An 8,585-nucleotide genomic window follows, 5' to 3' on the forward strand; every position below is an offset into this window, starting at 1 on the left:
TTTTGTTTTATCATTATGTTTATCCCTCATTTATTATTTCATTCTATCGTTTAGATTATCTATAAATTTTTAGTTGCATTTTGTATTATATTTAGTTCTTTTGTATTTTGAGTAAATATGTATGAATGATGAAACTGACACCAGCTTCCCTAGCGGTGACATACACATACTATAAATGTAGCAGAAGAGTATGTAAATTTATGGTCACATGAGGTTGTACTCTCGTGACCTACTTTGTGAATAAATACCCTACCAGAAACTTCACTAGAGAGACATTTATTTATTTATGGCTGTTTATTACTCGATGTGTTATTGAAAAGTATTTTTGGGATATTGTACTTGCTGTATTTTTTCTTCTTCTTTTTGGTTGTCTTTCCTGTTTCTGTTAGTTGAAATAATATCGATTTATTAATATTGGTGTGAAGTACTGACTAGGCACTTGCTTATTAGCTTTGTTTTGGTAAGTGTTGAATTTATTTCTTAGTGTTGTTATTGTTGAATAAATGGTTTGTTGTTGTTGAGCCCTGATTGTAGCGGCGTGTTCATTTTAGACAATTACATTGGCGCCAAACGGGGACCTTTTTCGTAACTTTGGATTTTTCTATTTCTGTTTCTCGACTTTGTATGGAGTGGTTAATTCAACAATAATTTAAGCTCTGTTAATTATAAGTTAACTAGTGTTTGAAAATAACTGTTACTATGGAAGTTAGTGAGTCTGATGTGGCAAGCTTGACGCAGTCTGTGTCGTTACTGAAAGAACGGGTAGAAATGCTAACGCCCATGGTGACTGATCTCCCTCCCCTCAACCACAAACGTTGGGAGTCCATTCCACCTACATACCTGTGGAAAATTAATCGATTTACTTCAGCCCAGTCAATACACCACCACTGCATATTGAGAAGTTTGGCGGTAAGTCGGATTTTAACATCTTTGAGTTTCTTTAAAGTTTAGAAAGACATTTTTATATGTATCAAGTAAGTGATAGTAAATGGGTGGAAATTGCGGCTTCTTGTTTGATGGGAGGGCTATTTGAATGGTGGAAGGCTTTCAGGTCAGACATGGCTTCGGAACGCTGGGGAACATTGACTAATTTGTACCCATCAGTGTTGGATAACATCGAATTGTTTAAGGAAATCTTTAGTAGGATGTACCATGCTAATGCAGGGGAGTTGGTTGATTCGTGGGGAATACTGACTAATTTGTACCTAGCAGTGTTAGATAACATCGAATTGTCTAAGGAAATCTTTAGTAGGATGTACCATGCTAATGCAGGGGAGTTGGTTGATTCGTGGGGAACATTGACTAAGTTGTACTTAGCAGTGTTAGATAACATCGAATTGTCTAAGGAAATCTTTAGTAGGATATACCATGCTAATGTAGGGGAGTCAGTTGAGATGTTTATTTGGAAAAATGTGAACATTTATAAATTATGGATCCCTGAACCTGCATAAAGGACAACTCTGAAGTGTATAATATCACAATTGCACTTTTCTTTACGAGGAGAGTACTTGGAATTTCACTTTGTTATATCTATTGCCGATCTGTTTAAATTTACTAAACAATGTGAGCATCGCTGGAACAACAAACTTTTGTCAGTGGAGTGTTTAAAATTAATCGTCGTAATAGACCTGTGTTATGCAATACTTCTAATCAAATAGAGCGATCTATGTGTTGTCCCAAGAAAATATAATATGTAAACAGGGAACAAAGAAACGGAGAACAGCGGTTGGAAACGGGAGCAGCAATCAAAGAAGGAGGTTTTGAGTCCCGTGAAAATAAAACTATCCAAATAGTTAGGTTGGTACTTGACCATCCAAATGATGCCACCTCACGCTGATTGGCTGTCTGAGGGAGGGGGGAGGGAAGGGAACTTTAAATGATGTCATGATTGGCGTCGTAGTTTTAATCTTTGCCACCAGGTGGCGTGTGATGAATGTATTACTAGGCGGCCATGAACCCATAGTTTCATAAAGTGTCACCAGAGGACACGGCTATCTTAAAGAGGGTTAAAATTATAGTTCGATACTAAATAGGCGGCCATGATGTAATAGAGCCACAAAGTAGAGAACGTGTTTCTAGACCTCCATGACAGACGGCCATGACACTGACTCGCACGATACGTGACTAAAAAGGATGATATCTTAATTAAAACTTGATGTTTAATTATAAATCAATTATTTAAAAATTTCAGTGGCGTGATATTAAATAAAAACATAATAATAAAAAAAATCTGGACACTTTCTTTTAATAATTTATTTTATCACAATAAAAAAAATTTTACAATCTGATATATAAAAAGACGCGTCTATTAAGGACGTATTTACATGAAAACATCACAAAGTTATTTCATGAAATAATTAAAACTTATTGTTTGACTATTTAATTAACAATGAAGTATTTTAAATATTTTCAGTACTAATATATTAGTTAATTACATTTCCTGTTCTAAAAGGACTAACTATATCTTAGTTAAAACTTGCTTCTTTAATTATCAATCAAGTTATTTATTTTCTTACAATAAAGACTTTGTAATCTGATCTACATAAAAAGACACGTCTATTAAGGACGTATTTACATGAAAACGCTTATGTCTATTAATTATCATGACTGTCCGTAGTATTTTAATAATTCGGAACGTATTGCTAGACCATCAGGACAGGACATCAGACAGGCTATCATAGATAATGACATACAAGATTTGTGTCTCAACATGTTTATATTTAATAGGTTTAAATCGACCTAAAAAAAAGGGGCGATTTCATACATTAATTACAATTTATACTTTTATTAATTGGATTTTATATAGCAAAATATTACATTTTGCATCGTCAATAAAAACTCTTATTATGCAATAATTCAAACTTACACTTTCATTAGTTTGAATTTGTTTGACAAATGTTTCGTATTACACGTGTTACTTTATCTTGCACGAGTTTACAAAGGTGGACTTTTTCATATGAACAATGTCAAAAAACCTTGTTATCATTTCTTTGAATGAGATCACAACTTACATTTTACTCGTATTAAATATGATTAATTACTATTATACAATAACAACACTTACCATAAATCTTTGAGGACCACATTAGTGTTCGAATCCGTGTTCTTTTTAACTTTATCACTGAAAGCATACAATCAGGAAATATCCATTTTTACTTGTTGTTTCTCTATTTTCTACTGTACGTTCACAAAACTAACGAACCCATATGATCTCGAACTGATGTCAAACTAACTAAGCCTTGGTACAAAGTTCTTCACAAGTTTTATGGTAACATTGTTTGTCATTTAATAAAACATCGGTTACTGCAATCATTATTGTAAATGTTTATTCTATTAACCTGCATACAATTATAACATACTGTGCACCATAACCTGTTGGCAGTTACTTAAGTTTCAGTGTGCTTGGAATACATTTTTTCAAAATAAAAAGTCGATTCATCACATGATCTCGATCTGAAGTCAAGAGAGTTAAACTTTGATGCAAAGTATGACTTTTGGTTTTAGTTGTAACAGATAAAACTTCCGTTTGAGCGTACGGAAAACTTTTATTAAAATAAAAGTCAATTATAATACACTGTCAATACAATACGAAGAAGCATCTGAATCATCTCGTGCCTATCCTATTGGGAACGATTGTTACATCACTCGATCAACTTACCACAATAATTTGATTACTCGTATTCAACAGTTCAAGGACTTTAGAAAACTATGTCCAACTAAGGAAGGTATCACTTTTTCTTCAACATAACTGAAGGAATTTAAACAGTTGATCTCAAACATTAGTGTTGCTGTACTGAGCAAAACTGAACAAGATTTTCATCTACAAGGATGTAATCCATGTTGCATATGTTAATAATATCCCTCTATATTGTTTACATATCGAGTTGATTATCATGGTATTGATATGTTGCCTGATAAGATTCTCTTTGTTTTATCTAATTCAAAATGGCAGAATTTTGTGCACAAATTTCACATTTTGATACTTGCCTAAACACTATAGTTCGTAATAAAAGTAATTGAATAAATAGGTTAAACCAAATCTTATTAATATATACGTTAAACAAGTGTACCTTACTTTACAAGTACTGAAGAAAGAACAGTGTAAAATCGATGATATTAGTCAAACTCATCATTTGTGTAACATGTTAAATCATGATGAATGTGTATGGCTGGCTATATTTGAGATCGGCATCGACAAGAGTGAATGAATTTATTGTTCAATCTATATTTAATCAAAAGAGTTAAATTTATCAGGTTCTATCAATGAAACTTTCTGGTATACTGTCGGATTTGTTTGTTTGCAGTTAAGCACAAAGCTACACAATGAGCTATCTGTGCTCTGCCCACCACGGGTATCGAAACCCGGTTTCTAGCATTGTAAGTCCGCAGATATATCGCTGGGGGACGATACTGTTGGGAAATACACTTTATCCAAGAGATGTCAAATATAATGTACATGTATCCTACCTTTGAAGCTTTTAAGAACAAACAAAATATGTGAAATAACTGTAATAACAATAAAATAAGTTCTTGACAAAATTCTTTTAATTGTTATTTCTTACAATAAAAGATATTGTCTTTCACGTTTTATGGTCTTCAATGTTTTAAAACATTCTATTTGATATAATAATTAGTGTATAATGAAGTCTCGCACATTTAAGTAGAATGGAATAGAACTTTCCTTTTGAAAACTTTATTGTAAGCCGAATGAAACACTAGCAACCTAGCAAAGCGTCATATGGTTGCAACTTGTGGAATGATGACGTCAATGATGACATAACTACACACACTCCCCTCCCCCCCCTTCCTGAGGCAGCCAATCAGTGTGAGGCTGCATCCTTTGGACGGTCAAGTACCAACCTAACTACTCCTCCATTAACTATTTAACAATAACTAAAACGGAACTGCCACACCTAATCCTTAAAATTAAGGGTGTGAAATTAGTATGTCGTACAGATACTAGGTCGGATTATTCAATAATTAATGAAAATATATGACAACACATCAAGAGAAATGATCCAACATTTCCACTAAGAACTTGGAGTAAATGTAACAATGCAGATAGAATGAATGTTAGGATATTTTGAAGCAAATCTATTGGTAACAAATATCATTGTGAACAAATATGTTGTTGTCGTCAAATATTTGATTGTATCTTGTCTTACTGGATTAGACTTCATTCAGCAAAACGAAGTAACCCTTAACTTCTTCAGAAATGTTCTTGAATTAAATGTGTCATCTGTAAAGCATGACTTTGAGATTGAAAAGATACTGATTAAAGAAGTACAGTGTTTACGTTTAAAGAGTAAAGACTTGTGTTGAAATATGCCTATGTCCTTAACAAGAAAACTGGCCTCACAGACTTGTCTGAACACAGTATTGTAGCCACGAAAAAAACCCAGCGTTTATTAAGCCTCATTGTTATTCTCCCCTAAATTACAAGTGCTACATGATCAAGTGGGTGAAATGCTTCTTGATGGGTTAATTGAACCCTTCACTTCTTCTTGGGCTTCTCCAGTAGCTATTGTCAAGAAGAAGACTTATAATTTTAGGTTCTGTGTTAACTTGAAGTTGAATGAAGTCGCAGAATCTGATTGCTATTCATTACTTCATATAATTGATACTTTGAATGCTTTATCAGGGGCAACCTGTATCAGTACGTCAGACTTATCCAGTGTATATGGGCAAATACCTGTTAAGATGGAGGATCAACATAAAACTGCCTTCATAACGGATAATGCACTTTATCAATTTAAAATGATGCCTTTTGGTCTTAAAAATGCACCTTCCAAAGACATATGGATAAGGCTTCAACAGAAGCAACTGAATGTTCCAAGGCTTATGCTGATGATGATATAGTGTTTTCACCCACATTTGAACAATACTTGAAAGCTTCTTGTATCTGATAAAGGCCCACAATTTGTGTCTTATTTGATGGATGAAACTTGTAAATTTATAGGACTTAAACTCCATATCATCCTCAGTCTAACATTACTGAAAGATTAAATACATATATTAATAGAATGATATCTGCCTATATTGAAAAAAAAATCGAACTTGGGATAATCATTTATCTGAATTTCATCTAGCCATTAAAACTTCTATTCATGAGTCTGCAGGTTACACGCCAGCCAAAATCAACTTGGGATGTGAGATCTTCCTTATTTGGGACTGACTGGCGAAATAATCAACAGAACCTTAAACCATTGATGAACGAACAGTAGAATTACAAGATGTCATACAGAAAGCAATGACCAGCGTTGAATAGGCACAGAGACGACAGTGACAAGCCTACGATTGTAAAAGACACCTAGGCCCCTAGTAGGTGATTTAATATTATAAATAGGACAACAAAAAGTAAACAAACTAATAAAGTGATACTAGTTAGATAGATTTGAAAATGATTTTCAATCCCTACTTTGGTTTTAAATCTGTTCAACTAATACCACTTTACTTGTTTGTTTACTTTTTATTGCAGCAACGATCCCTACTTTCCATTAGAATTTTAATTTATTTTCCCTATTTATCTGTTCAGTTTTTATATGTCCATGGAACGGACACAACATCTATAAACTTTACTGTAGTCATATCCCTGATAGCTACAACTCTTTCCAAGGGTTAAAACCACAATTACAAATTTATAAAATGTAATCCTTACTTTGGCCTACAGATAAGTGTATCAAGGTGCCAACGTGCGGATTAAATTTTATAAGTTTGATTGTGGTTTTATTCTAGTTTCATTACTTTTTGTGGCAGGATCCACATAACTTTTTTTACTCTGGTTTGTTTACTTTGACGTTTTAGAAACTGTCGCGTGACTATCCATCGTTCTGTAGCGCCATCTGCTGATTTGATATTTTATTTAAGATATTTAAGTACGTGTGATATCTTTACCATTTATAAAACATCTGTATGTATGTGTGTTTCTGTGTGCATGTATGTATGTGTGTGTGTGTGTTGGTGTGTGCATGTATGGATGCATTTTTATTTATGGGAATATTAAAAAGCTGATATCCACAGACTAGTCAAGTAAACCTGAAGAAATCTTGCAGCAATAGTCCGACACGTCTAAGGGATAGCACCGCTGACGTGATCACGTAGGTAGGTAGGTAGATTGTAGACGAAAAACTGGCTGTTTTAGAAAAAATTTAATTGCTATACCGAAAATATTACCAACTTTTTTAGCGTATTGTTATTAGTATATATGCTCATAATATATCGTAACCAATACTCTGAATGGTCGGTTTTTCGTTTTGGAATTCGATAGGGTGGTTTTTCAGCGCGTGAATTATTTGGAAACCTTTTACTGCAAAATTAGCTCCAAGGTGGAATGGGGGACCTTTCGAAATTACGAAGTTTGTTACTTCATTAGTCGATGTATGTCGCAGTTATACGACAATTTCATATTTCTTTTTATATACGTGTGTGTCTGTGTGTGAAAGTATGTATAAATATGTGTGTGTGTATGTATGTATGTGTATATATTTAGTTAGTGACAGTTCTCTCGACAGTGAAGAAGATAGTAATCGTCCTAGGCAGTTGCCGGAAAACGAAAATTTTGACTAGAGAACATTTGACGATCGTTCCCCCACAAGAAAAAGGGTGGACATAGTAATCGTCCTAGGCAGTTGCCGGAAAACGAAAATTTTGACTAGAGAACATTTGACGATCGTTCCCCCACAAGAAAAAGGGTGTGTCCACTTTTCATCTTTCATGGGCCCGGCTTGACCAGGTAGTTAGGGTAATAATGGTTGGAGACGGCTTGAATGGGTAATGAAGAAAAACTTTAATATAAGTTTAACATAACAGCAAATGTACAACGTTTCGACGAGGTTTTGTCATCATCCTTTACCCATTCAAGCCGTCTCCAACCATTATTAGTCTCAAAGTGGGTTCCTCGTCATTGAAAAGGTAGTTAGGGTGCTTGACTCGCAATCTGAGGGTCGCGGGTTTGAATCCCCATCCCACCAAACATGCTCACCCTTTCAACCTTGGGGCGTTATAACATGACGGTCAATCTCACTATTCGTTGGTAAAAGAGTAGCCCAAGAGTTGGTGGTGATGACTAGCTGCCTTCACTCTAGTCTTCCACTGCTAAATTAGGGACGGATAGCGCAGATAGCCCTTGTGTAGCTTTGCGCAAAATACACACCAAACTCATCTTTCAACGGATCCTGCTGATAACTTACCTCTATGTCCTCCTCACAGGACATTGCAATCACGTCGCAGAGTTAATTATCGTAGTTAGTTGGTCTTCAAAGTGTTAAACTTTTGGTAAGCTGAACCAGAGCCGGAAGCTATAGAAGATCTAGCTGAAGATTCAAAAACATGAATTGTATTTTCCTTGTACGTTATCTGTACTTAAACTGCGAAGGATTCATGATGTGAGTATAAATAGGGAGTTAAAAGTAAGGATACGAAAATTGAGATATTTTTACGAAGTCATCATTTCGTTTTTCGGGAGGAGGAGTAGTGTGAGATAGCAAATTCATTTTTAATGATTAAGGTTGTGTTTATTGTTCTTTTATCATTTTCTTCTATCGTTTAGTTTATTTATGTATATTTAGCTGTATTAAAACGCTAAC

The sequence above is a fragment of the Limulus polyphemus genome, unplaced genomic scaffold (assembly GCF_000517525.1).
Source record: "Limulus polyphemus unplaced genomic scaffold, Limulus_polyphemus-2.1.2 Scaffold1716, whole genome shotgun sequence".
NCBI classification, from domain to species: domain Eukaryota; kingdom Metazoa; phylum Arthropoda; class Merostomata; order Xiphosura; family Limulidae; genus Limulus; species Limulus polyphemus.